The following is a 13,188-nucleotide window of genomic DNA, read 5'->3' on the forward strand; positions in this document are numbered from 1 at the left end:
CAAAGTTGGAGATAATCAAACAAAGATCCCAGAACAGTTGGAATCATCCAATTCGGACCAGTGGGGAGAAAGATACAGCTTCCGGAAGATGCACCAACATTACGCGCATCCGAGAACCGAACGGTGGAGTACAAAGATCACGGCGGACGGAACCTTTCCGGACCGAACCAGCTTGCCCGGTCCTCATCAAAGTTTGAGAGCTTTGAAAGACCTTTTCAGAACGGTTGGGATCGCTAAATTCGGACGAGTGGTTTGAAAGATAAAGTCTCCGGAGTTCACACCGGTCCAAACAGCTTATTTCCCGGTGATTCCAATGCGGTTCAAAGATGTGAAATCCAGGAAGCCTTCCACTTCCCAAGCTCCGACGGTTTCTTCACCAAAGTTCGAGTTTATTGAGTCACCTTGACTATGAAACTGGTCTCAGAGCATTCGGAGTCGTGGGTCGAAAGTTACTGCCGCCGGAAGGCGACATGGTCGATACGGGCCCAAATATGTTGCGATACGCGCTAAGTGTTTCTTCAGGGCTCGGCATCATTACCTCGACATCAGCCAAGTCAAGGCTCATATTTTGGAAGTATCCTGAGCTAGGCCTCGTATAGATACCTCGGCACGTTGGGATCAAGGCATGCACACGTAAGAAAGGAGCTGGAAACGACTAAGTGTTGAACATGCACCTCGGTGTAGCGACCTCGGCGTGCATGCCGGACCCTATTCTCCCGAACCCCTCGACGTCCAAGCGCCTCGGCATTTTATCCCGAGGTCCATTGTCACAAGCCCAGAATCAAGAACAAAGCTGCTCAAAAACACACACGTGAAGATGGATCAAAGACTAGGGTTCATGCATGTTCTTGCCGTGTTCTTCACGAGATCTTCATTTGGATCTGGACTCACGTGCGCTCCTCGACATGAAGACCTCGGCTTCACTCTCCGACACACCGTGGCACTCACCCATCAGCCCAAGAACGCGGTTCAGTACCCGGTTTGTTCCGGGCTGACCCGCGACACTTTACCTTTGCTATATATACATTTTGAGACTAAAAACCTAATGATCTTATCTCTTATCTGTTTTTAGCTTTAAGAACTTGCCTCTTTGGTGAAACTTGATGATTCTAATCCGATATCTCGCTTTTGCATGAGAAATCTTGTTCTTTCTTTATTTCTTTGATCATCTAACATTAAACTCCTCATCATGACCAGCTACACGTCTTGCAAAGGACTTAGTGAGCTCGTTATGATTAGTGAGTAGTCGTTTAAGCGGCTTTAGACGAGTAGATTAGGGTGCTTTCAAGGTAGATTAGTGGGTTTAGGTGTCTAGTCTTGCATGTTTCATTCTTTAACCGACGAGATCTCTAGGCTGGATCCAAGCACATCACTTGAGGTTCAGATCTGAGACATATCTCGCATCAAAAGTGTTTGTAGAAATGTCTGAACCACTCGGTTATGGGTTTAAGAGTCTTTCATCGCGAGAGTGATAGTTCGTTCTCTTAAATGACATTTTTGAACTGACTCTTATTGCTGATTGATTCGATGCTTCTCAAAAGACATTTTTGGTATGAAGGAGAATCAGTTTAGATGCTTAATACTTTCATGAGAAGATTAACATGCCTTGAGTTCAAAGTTAAATGAAACCGCTTGATGTTTTGATTCATTAACCAACTAGTTGAACTTGGAAGCACCCGAATCAAGTATCTCGTCTAAAGTCCCTTGCTTTATTACATATTATCATCATCTGAATCGTTCAGTTATTATTTGCATCCTGTCTCTGTTTAGATCTAATCATTTGCTTTACCTTTCATGCTTAATCGTTTGTTACTTAGCTTAGTTCAAAACCTTCACCTTTTGTCTTGACTTAAATGAACAAACATCATAGTCTAGTGTCTCGTTGACTTGTCTGGATTGATACCTCTTTGTGCTACTTCGACAAAGGGGATTGATAGCCCTGAGACATAAAAAGTCCTATCTATCACGCTCACCAATCCACCTCCTGGATTCATCTTTTCAGCTCCATATTCACCTGATAGACACTCAAAACATGCAAAGACTCATTGGGACCTAATGCATCTCCTAAGTTCTAAAACAAACCCTAAGGACCTAAAATGCATGAAATAAAACATGATTTGGAATGATTTATGCAACCTAAATGATGCAAATTATGAACATATCAGAGAATATCATTTTAAGAATTCGGTTCACTGCCCTAGTTTCTAGTTCTTTGCTGCATGTAAACAAGAATGAAATCAAGACTGATCCATGCTTTGAACTTGTTGAGTGAATCAAGCTTTGAATAGTCCAGCCTTATCTAAGTGAGAACCTTAATTTGACAATCTAATTATCATTGTGTGTGCATTTCATTGTGAACTCATTGGTACCCTCAAAATACTTGAGCTCTCTTATCCCTTTTACCACTCTTTGCTAGCTCAAGTAGCTGTTCTCACACCTTGAGACAGTTCCACACCTTTAACCAAACCTTCCTTGAAGCCTGAAACACTATAGTGAGAGATGTGAGGCCTTTTTCTGAATAAACTTGACAGAAAGTGTTGGGTTTAGGGCGACAAGAGTAGGGTCTCATGTAGATCTAGCTCAACATCATGAGTCTAGAATAGGCTAGGAAGAGTTCTTGAGGAACATTGAGTGTGGGAGATGAGAACCAGGGGTTGAAAAAGAAAAGAAAGAGGTTTGGGGTCTGCTGTGTAAAGAAAGAAAAAAAAAGCTCTTGTGGTTTGAAAAAGAAAGTCTAGCCTCTAAGTAAAAAGAAAAGAAAAGAAGCCAAAAAGGCTCAAGTGTTTGAAAAGAAAAAAAAAGAGGCTAGAAAGTGTGTTATGAGAAAGAGCTAAGTGTAATATTCAGACCCCAAAACCTGAATCTAAGATGAAAAGGTGAATCCCCTGGTGAGAAAGAAAGAATGAGAGTTAAGTGAGAAAAGGGTTGACAAGGCAATGCATGTCTTGAGAGAGTAGCTAGGATGTGATCTTCATGGAAGTAGAGTTAAGGTGAAAGTCCAATTTGGGGCATTGGGTAGATGGGATTCTGCTCTTGTATGCACCAGTTGCCTTTTACCCTTAGGATTCTGTTAAAGTTTATTCCTTCTTGAGTGATCCCTTGAGCTGAATGGAAACCGATGCTTTAAATAAGATCATCTTTGTCTCATAACCCTGTCCCAAAACAAGTGAGTTCACATGATTTGCATAAGCATGATTCACATGAGCTTAAATGAATGTCAAAAGGTTGGAACTATGGCTGGTTGTGAAAAACTTGAGCTTGATCTTGATTCATTCATTGATAAGTATGGCTAAAGTTTTGTGAGTAATCTTGTTTGCAATGCATCTTAGAACTAGCAACTGGGACAGTGAGCCTTGAATTCTTTTAGTGATACACTCTCTCATTAAGGAATATGAACTCCCAATGCATACAACCTCTTTCTCTCATTTGCTCCTTTTGCTTGAGGACAAGCAAAGGACAAGTGTGGGGGAGTTGATATGTTCATAATTTGCATCATTTAGGTTGCATAATTCATTCTAAATCATGTTTTATTCCATGCATTTTAGGTCCTTAGGATTTTTTTTAGAACTTAGGAGATGCATTAGTCCCAATGAGTCTTTGCATGTTTTGAGTGTTTATCAGGTGTATCTGGAGCTGAAAAGATGAATCCAGGAGGTGGAATGGTGATCAAAGCTTGAAAAGTGGCAAAATTGGGTCTTTGGAGGTTATCGGGCATTCTCGCTGACCAGGAAGGTTTTCTCGGCCATTTTCACGTACCGCGGGTAGTCTTTATCGGCCAAAACGCGTACTGGCTATTGAATCTCTCGGCCAAATTCTCTGGGTGTAGACACGTTCCCGAAATCGCTTGTCCGGGGAACCTTACGGTCCGATTCAGATGGCGGGTGCTTCATAGAAGTTGGAGAGGATTGGATCACGGTCTCATAGCAAATGAAATCGTTGAATTCGGACGCGTGAGCGGAGAGTTAAGCTCGTCAGAAGAAATCCCTGTCTCGCTGCTGTTTTGGACCAAGCCGATGAGCTCTGAAGAATGCGAAGGACGGTGTACTTCCATGCCGATTCATTTTCCGGGGCCTTCATGAGAATCAGAGACATTTGAGTCTTCTTTCCAGAACATCCAAGAGCATTCAATTCGGAGCTATGAGCAGGAAGATACGATCTCCGGAATAGACACATGTCTAGACGCCTCTCTCTGATCGTGTAAATGCACTGCAAAGATGCGCCCTCCAGGAAGCTTTCCACTTCCCAAGCACCGAAGCTTCCTTCACCAAAATTGGAGAGATAAATGAGTCCTCTTTCTTCTGCAACCAAAATCATTCGATTCGGACAAGTATCATAAAAGTTACACTCTCCGGAATGCGAAGTGGTCTAAGTTGCTCCGAATGCTGCGAGATGGTCTTGCGACTTGGTTAACCCGCAGGCCTGAAGATGAATGCCTGAATGCTGATGCTGCAAGTTAAAATGTGCGGGTAAACTATCACTGGAAGAGGTCTGAAGCTCCCGAGCAAGAGAAATGCTAAGTCCACAATCGTGCCACTTAGGCATGCGAGTTAGCCGCGCCTGGAACTAAGCCGCACGATCACTCGCAAATCACTCCGACTTGAGCCTGCGACCTATGTGCAATAGAGACCAACCCGCACAGTTTGTACATTCCCCAGAAACCGCCTTAGTCCTGCGAGTTGAAGAGGAAGGAGATCAAGCCGCAGCAACACTCCTACTTAGGCGTGCGGCTAAGACAAGGCGATTCAGGCTTCACAAGACAAGTCTTCATCTACTGCGACTTGGGCGTGCTACCTGCGACATACTGGACCAACCCGCAGTAATTCCCACTTTATCCATTAAAGCCGGGTCAGGACCCGGTTTGTTCCGGGCTGACCCGGTTTGTTTTTAGAGAGGTATAAATACTTTTTAGGGTTTTTTCTGAGAGAACCAAGCTTTATTCCCTTTGTCTCTTGCCTCTTTGGTGAAAAAGACTCCATTAAGAAGAGAAATATCGATTATTGAGTGTTTAATCAAGAGAGTTTAAGAGATCTTTGTGTTTAAAGCTGCTTTCTTCTGAATCTATCATCTCCATCTCCATTTCTCATCATTAATCATGCTAATCTTCTCTACTTGCAAAGGTTTAAGAGAGATTAGTATGATTAGTGAGTAGTCACCTTAATGAGGTTCTAGATGTGTAGGTTAGGGTGCTAAAGTGTTAGATTAGGAGTGCTTAGGGCTAGATTCATTGATTCATCACTCTAAACAATTGTTCTCTATGCTAGATCCTTGATAATCACTTGAGATCTAGATTCTGGGAATTTCATGCACCAAAAGTGTTTGATGAAATTCCTGAAAGAGTTGTATTAGAGGTTCAAGCATTTTCTGCATGATGATGTATTGTTATTTGCTTGAATAATCATTAAGAACTGTTTATTAATGCATATTGATTCATATTTCACAAATGGGAATTTGGTTTGAAAATGGATTAGTATAGGGGTTAATACCTTCATGAGAGGATTAACCTAGATTAGAGTTCTTAATCATTTGAATCATGTCTCATTATTGTCATTAGCATTTCTAGTTTAGCACCAAAGCACCCTAACCAACTATCATGTCTAGAATCTCATGCCTCCATCATATCATATTCACATCATTTGTCATTGCTTAGTTCTTGTTTAGTCATTGTCATTAGTCTTTAAACCTGTTTATGTTTGTAGTTGTTTCTAGATTAATCAAAACCCACTCTTGTTTGCTTGAATTAAGAACTTGATCATATAGTTTAGTGTCTAACACCACATTTTTCGATTGATTAAACTCTTTGTGCTACTTTGACAAGGGGATTGATAGCCCTGAGACCTTAAAAAGTCTTATCTATCAATTGGCGCCGTTGCCAAATTGCTGTTTGTTTAGCATTTAGCTTTGATCTGTTCTTGAGATCAAGTGCTTACTTTCTTGTTTTTACTGATTACTTTCAAGTTCTGTTTGTGATTTCAGGTGTATGAACACCAGATCTAGATCAAGAAGCTGTGGTCCACCTTTCCCTCTCAACGACAATATCAACCTTTTGGTACCAAGGAGGAGAAGGGACAGGCGTGGAAGACAAGTTTATCAGGCTGACATGGAAGAACAAAGAGAGCACGTGGTAGATATAGAACAACCGGTTCAGGAGCAACAGGCTCAGGGTAATGGAGCTGGTAATGGAGTTGGTCAAGGGCTTTATCAGGGTAATGTTCATCAGGAATAGGTGCACCAACAAGCTTATGTCCACCAGGGACAAGCTCAAGCTCATCAACAGAGGCATCAGGCCAATGTTCAGCAAAGACAACAGGTGCACCACCAACCCAACCCTTTCCAACAACAGCAAAGAAGATATGAGCAACCCCAAGTCTATGTTGGAGAGAATGACAGGGTCAATGCTCATCAGTATGGAGCTGGTATTCAGGCACCACCTGTGCAAAACAACAACTTTGAAGTGAAGGCATCATTGCTGAATATGGTCCAGAACTCAAAGTTCCATGGGTTGGCAATGGAAGACCCCTTGGAACACTTGGACCAGTTTGATAAGGTGTGTGATCTGACAAAGATAAATGGAGTTTCAGAAGACAGCTTTAAGCTAAGACTATTCCCATTCAGTCTTGGTGATAAAGCTCATCAATGGGAAAAGAATCTTCCAAGAGGCTCCATTCAAACCTGGGAGCAATGCAAGCAAGCTTTCTTATCTAAGTTCTTCTCAACTTCAAGAACTGCAAAACTGAGGAACCAAATCTCTAGCTTCACTCAGCACAGCAATGAGAGTTTGGTGAAGCATATGAGAGATTCAGGAGCTACACAAACCAATGCCCACACCATGGGTTTAGTGAAGCTTCTCTCCTCAGCACACTCTATAGAGGAGCTCTTCCCAAGATTAGAAACCAGCTGGATACTGCTTCAAATGGGCACTTTCTGGGTAAAGAGTTTCATGCTGCTTTAGAGCTAGTGGAGAACTTAGCATTGAGCAATGATACCTATGGTGAAGACTATGACAGATCAAATAGGTCTGAAGGTTCAAGCTCAGAACAGAGGCTCACTACGGAAGTTAAGGAGTTGAGAAGTGAATTAGACAAGTTGAAGTCGGTAACTCACAAGCCAATGCATTTTGTTGGAGAGTATGAGGAACCATCTCAAATCTTTGAGAACATCAGTGAAGAGGGTCTCACCCAAGAGGAACTAAACTACATTGGGAATCAGAGGTTCCAGAGATACCAGTATGGTGATGCCAATCCAAACCTTTCTTACAGGAACACCAATGTAGCTAATCCACAAGACCAGGTGTATCCCAACTCTCAAGCTCCACAAAACTTTGTTCCCAAGAACAACTTTCAAGGATCTTTTCAACCAAAGAACCAGTTTGGTCAGAATCAAGGTTTTGGTCAGCAACAACAATCATTTCAAGGTCCTAGTTTCAGTACACAGCAGCAAAAGGCACCACCAGGGTTTGGTCCACCACAGTTCCAACAGCAAGCACCGGTTCAACATCAGTTTCAGCCACCACCGGTTCAACAGCAGCCACAGATTGGTACAGATATGGTTGGTATTCTGCAGCAACTACTCCAAGGTCAACAGCTCTTTGCAAGACAGAATGCAGCCATGCAACAGGAAATCAAGGAACTGAAGCAAAACCAGGCATCAAGCTCAAGGAACCAAGGTCACCTACCTGGAAAACCAGAACCCAACCCCAAGGAATATGCCAAGGCAATTACACTGAGGAGTGGAAAAGAGTTACCTGGTATTGAGAAGAACCAAGTGATCATTGAGGACAATGATCAAACTGAGGGGGAGGCAGCCTTAAAAGATGATCAAGTTGCTGAGAAACCAAGGACAGAAAAGGGTAAAGAGGTAGCAAAGGAGCCAGAACAAGAAAAGAAGTATGTGCCACCACCTCCATACCAACCAAAGCTCCCATTTCCAGGGAGATTCAAGAAGCAACTAGTGGACAAGGCAAGAGCTGTATTTGAGAAGACACTCAAAGAGACACCACTGACTATGCCTCTCATTGATGCATTCTTAATGATTCCAAAGATGGGGAAGTTCTTGAAGGACGCCATTCTGAACAAGACAAAAGAGCTTCAAGGCATGGTAGTACTAAGTCATGAATGTAGAGCTATCATTCAGAAGAAGTCCATTCCAAGGAAGTTAACTGATCCAGGGAGCTTCACACTCCCTTGTGCCATTGGACCTCTTCTATTCTCTGGATGTCTTTGCGATCTAGGAGCATCAGTCAGCTTGATGCCATTCTCCATAGCAAAGAAGCTGGGCTTTAGAGTTTTCAAGCCTGCAAGGATCTCTCTTATCCTTGCAGATAGATCAGTTAGATTGCCTGTTGGTATGTTGGAAGATCTACCTGTCAAGATAGGTGGTTTTGAGGTTCCAACAGATTTTGTTGTGCTGGAGATGGATGAAGAGCCAGTAGATCCTCTTATCTTAGGCAGGCCATTCTTAGCAACTGCAGGAGCTATTATTGATGTGAGAGGTGGGATAATAGAGCTTCAACTTGGATCTGAAAGACTGAAGTTTGATGTGAATGAGATGATGAAGAAACCCACCATTGAAGGTCAATGTTTCTATGTGGAGACAATGGATCAGTTGGCTGATGAGTTGCTTGAGGAACTGAACACTGAGGATCCTCTTCAAGCTGCTCTAACTCAAGAACAAGGAGACAATGGGCTCTTAGCTGAAGCAAGTGAAGGGTATAAGCTGTATCTGGACAATGCAAGAGAGCTGGGTCCTGAGACAAGGTTTTTGGAGCAGGAACAAGGTGGTTCTGAGGTATTTGCAATCAAAGGATCAGACACCAGCCAAAGCAGCTTGGACCAGGATTGGAATGAGGCTGATGCACCCCCTGTTGAGCTCAAGTCTCTACCAACAGGGCTCAGGTATGCTTTCTTAGGCTTAAACTCCACATACCCTGTCATCATCAATGATAGCCTATTAGAGGATCAAGAGAGTGCATTGCTTAGTGAAATAAGAAAGTTCAGGAGAGCCATAGGGTATTCTTTGGCTGATATTAGAGGGATCTCTCCTGACATTTGCACCCACAGGATCCACCTAGAGGACCAATCTATGTCCTCTATTGAGCATCAACAAAGACTTAACCTCAACATTAGGGAAGCGGTTAAGAAGGAGATACTAAAACTTCTTGAGGCAGGGATAATTTACCCAATCTCTGACTCAAGATGGGTGTCTCCTGTTCATGTTGTGCCCAAGAAGGGTGTGATCACAGGGGTTAAAAACGATAAGGATGAACTCATAGCTCAAAGAACCATAACTGGCCATCGCATGTGCATTGACTATAGGAAATTGAATTCTGCTTCTAGAAAAGACCATTTCCCTTTACCATTCATTGATCAAATGCTTGAAAGGTTAGCTAATCATCTTTATTATTGTTTTCTCGATGGGTACTCTGGATTTTTCCAAATACCCATAGATCCAAGAGACCAAGAGAAAACCACATTCACTTGCCCTTATGGCACTTATGCTTATAGGAGAATGCCTTTCGGTTTATGTAATGCACCGGCCACTTTTCAAAGATGTATGATGCAAATTTTCTCTGACATTATTGAAGAGAAAGTTGAGGTGTTCATGGATGACTTTAGTGTCTATGGCTCCTCCTTCTCGGATTGTCTCTCAAATTTGTCACAGGTTTTGGAGAGATGTGAGCAGCATAACTTGGTGTTGAACTGGGAGAAGTGCCACTTCATGGTGCAGGAAGGAATAGTTCTTGGGCAAAAGATATCTGAGAAGGGCATAGAGGTTGATAGGGCAAAGGTGGAAGTGATGGTGAATCTGCAAACTCCCACTTCAGTTAAAGGGATAAGGAGTTTCCTTGGGCATGCAGGGTTTTATAGAAGATTCATAAAGGACTTCTCAAGAATTGCCAGGCCCTTGACAAGACTGTTGTGTAAAGAAGTGGATTTCATCTTTGATGCTGAATGTGAGGAGGCCTTCAAGTTGATCAAGGAGGCATTGGTTAGTGCACCAATAGTTCAGGCACCAGACTGGTCCCTTCCTTTTGAGGTCATGACAGATGCATCTGAAATTGCTGTTGGAGCAGTGCTTGGGCAAAAGAAAGACAAGAAGCTACATGTCATCTACTATGCCAGTAGAACACTAGACTCTGCACAAGAGAAATATGCTACTACTGAGAAGGAAATGCTGGCAATAGTCTTTGCCTTTGATAAGTTCAGAAGTTACCTGGTGGGATCAAAAGTCATTGTTTATACTGATCATGCAGCCCTCAGGTATTTGATGACCAAGAAATATGTCAAGCCAAGGCTGTTAAGATGGGTTTTATTGCTCCAAGAGTTTGATATGGAGGTGCTTGATAAAAAGGGGATTGAGAATGGTGCGGCAGACCATCTCTCAAGGCTGAGGATTGAAGAAAAAGTCCCCATAGATGATGCTTTGCCTGAAGAGTCTCTGATGGTGCTCCATTCCTACTTGGAGTTTGAGGAAGTAGAGAGCATTCAAGAAAGGAGGATGCCTTGGTTTGCAGACATAGTGAATTATCTTGCATGTGGGGTGGAGCCTCCTGAATTAGATGCTTACAAGAGGAAGAAGTTCTTCAGAGATGTCCAGAGATACCATTGGGATGAGCCCTACCTCTATGTTCTGAACAAGGATCAGGTGTATAGAAGGTGTCTTGCTGAGGAGGAGATGCAACCTGTGTTGCAAGAGTGTCATGGTTCTGCTTTTGGAGGTCACATGGGGGCATTCAAGACTGTGGCAAAGGTTCTTCAGAGTGGGTTTTGGTGGACTACAATGTTCAAGGATGCTCAGTTGGTGGTTTCAGCATGTGATGCCTGTCAGAGGCATGGGAACATATCAAAGAGAAGTGAGATGCCTCAAAACCCCATTCTAGAAGTTGAGATCTTTAATTGCTGGGGAATTGACTTTATGGGACCTTTCATTTCATCCTATGGGAATCAGTATATACTTGTTGCTGTGGACTATGTGTCCAAATGGGTTGAGGGCATTGCTTCCCCTACCAATGATTCCAAGGTTGTAGTGAAGCTGTTCAAGAGCATTATCTTCCCAAGATTTGGTGTTCCAAGGGTTGTTATCTCTGATGGAGGATCTCATTTTGTGAACAAGACTTTGGAGGGCTTGTTGAGAAAGCATGGAGTGAAACACAAGGTAGCTACTCCTTATCATCCTCAAACTAGTGGCCAGGTTGAAGTATCCAATAGACATATCAAAGCCATTCTTGAGAGGACTGTTAGCTCAAGCAGAAACGATTGGAGCAAAAGGCTAGATGATGCATTGTGGGCTTATAGGAGTGCCTTTAAAACTCCAATTGGGACATCACCATTCAGTCTGCTATATGGGAAGAGCTGCCACCTTCCTGTTGAGATGGAATACAAGGCTATGTGGGCTGTGAAGTTGCTGAACTTTGATATCAAGACAGCTCAAGAGAAAAGGATCATGCAACTCCATGAACTTGAGGATATTAGGCTTGAGGCTTTTGAAAGCTCAAAGATCTATAAGGAGAAGACCAAGGTTCTGCATGATCAAAAGATTCTGAAAAGAGAGTTCAAGGATGGTGATTTGGTGTTGCTGTTCAACTCTAGACTTAAGTAGTTTCCAGGAAAGCTTAAGTCTAGGTGGTCTGGACCTTTCAAAGTTCTTGAAGTGAGGCCTTATGGTGCCATTGTCTTAGAAGGGAAGAATGGTCAAGAATTTGTGGTGAATGGACAGAGAATCAAGCATTACTTAGTTTCACAAGGGAAGGAGGAAGCTACATCAGTTCCCCTTCTTGATCCACCAGCCTGTTAAACAGGTTTCCAAAGTCAAACTTAGAGACTTTAAACAAAGTGCTCTTGGGAGACACCCCAAGCTTATCTTTGTACATAGTTCTTTTGATTTCTTCTTTTTCTTTTATGTTTTAGAACTTTTTGATGGGTTTTGTGAGTTGGTCTCAGGTACTAGGTGATTTTTTCAGGACATGGCTCAGTGATGAATGGAATGGAGCATGAGAGAGAGCTGAGAGAAGGGTTTAAGGCCAGAAAAGCTTGGAGAACGCCTCAGTGTTACCTAGGTGTGCGGCTTGGTTCAAGACTAGCCCAGGCCGCAGCAAGACTCGCAATTTACTCCGGCCTGGGCGTGCTACCTAAAGAATGAAGACTAGGCCGCAGAAAGAAAAAGCAAAGGCCGAGAGTTCTAAGTCCCAAACCCTGCTACCTGGTGCTGCGGCCTGAAACCCAAGGAGGCTAAGTCGCACGATCATTCGCAATTCACTCTGAGATGGTCGTGCTACCTGGAAAGAAGAAGGCCAGGCCGCACCAAACAGAAGGAGTCCAAAACGTCTAAGTCCCAAACTGTGCTAGCTGGTGCTGCGGGTTAGAAGAAAGGAGTCCAGGCCGCATGAAGAATCGCAATTCACTCTGGGTTAGGTGTGCTGGCTAGGAACATGGAGACTAGGTTGCAGCAAAAGAGGGATGGCCGAGTTTTCTAAGTCACAAAACCTGCGGCTTAGGCGTGCTACCTGGAAACAAGGGAAGCTAACTCGCACATATACTCGCAATTTACTCCGAGTTGGGCGTGCTAGCTGGGAAGTAAAGGTTCCAGGCCGCACAAAAAGAAGAGTGGCCAAAGTGTTTAAGTCCCAAAACCTGCGACTTAGGCGTGCTACCTAGGAAGAATGAGTCCAAGCCGCAGCAAACGAAGAGTGCCCAAGCTGCCTAAGTCACAAAACCTGCCGGATGGTTGTGCTACCTGGGAGCAAAGAAGACCAACCCGCACATCCATTCGGAATTTACTCCAAGTTGGTCGTGCTACCTGGTGAAAGAGGTCCAAGCCGCAGCAAAAGAAGAACGGCCAAGATGTCTAAGTAACAAACCCTGCGGCTTAGGTGTGCTACCTGGTAACAGAGGAAGACCAAGTCGCACATACACTCTCAATTTACTCTGGGTCGGTCGTGCTAGCTGGGCACAAGGGAACTAGGTCGCAGCAGGAAAAGAAAGGCTAAAGTGTCTAAGTCCTAAACCCTGCGCCTTATTCATGCTACCTGGGAACAAAAGAAACCAAGCCGCACGTATGTTCGCAAATTACTCCTACTTGGTCGTGCTAGCTGGCCGCAATGGGTTCCAGGTAGCAGCATTGAGAAAAGACAAAACTGAGCTGAAGGATTTTACTGCGACTTGGTCGTGCGGGGTAGGCACAGAAGATCCCAGG

General features: G+C 43.5%; 1 non-coding gene across 1 annotated transcript; it reads right to left on the bottom strand.

Annotated features, from left to right (window-relative positions):
• Positions 1–6,727: 6,727 nt before the first annotated feature.
• Positions 6,728–6,833, bottom strand: LOC112082647. The gene has a single exon (XR_002897313.1). It is a non-coding gene; the product is annotated as a small nucleolar RNA R71 (small nucleolar RNA).
• Between the last annotated feature and the right edge of the window lie 6,355 nt (positions 6,834–13,188).

Source organism: Eutrema salsugineum, unplaced genomic scaffold (assembly GCF_000478725.1).
Source record: "Eutrema salsugineum unplaced genomic scaffold, Eutsalg1_0 scaffold_1, whole genome shotgun sequence".
NCBI lineage: Eukaryota > Viridiplantae > Streptophyta > Magnoliopsida > Brassicales > Brassicaceae > Eutrema > Eutrema salsugineum.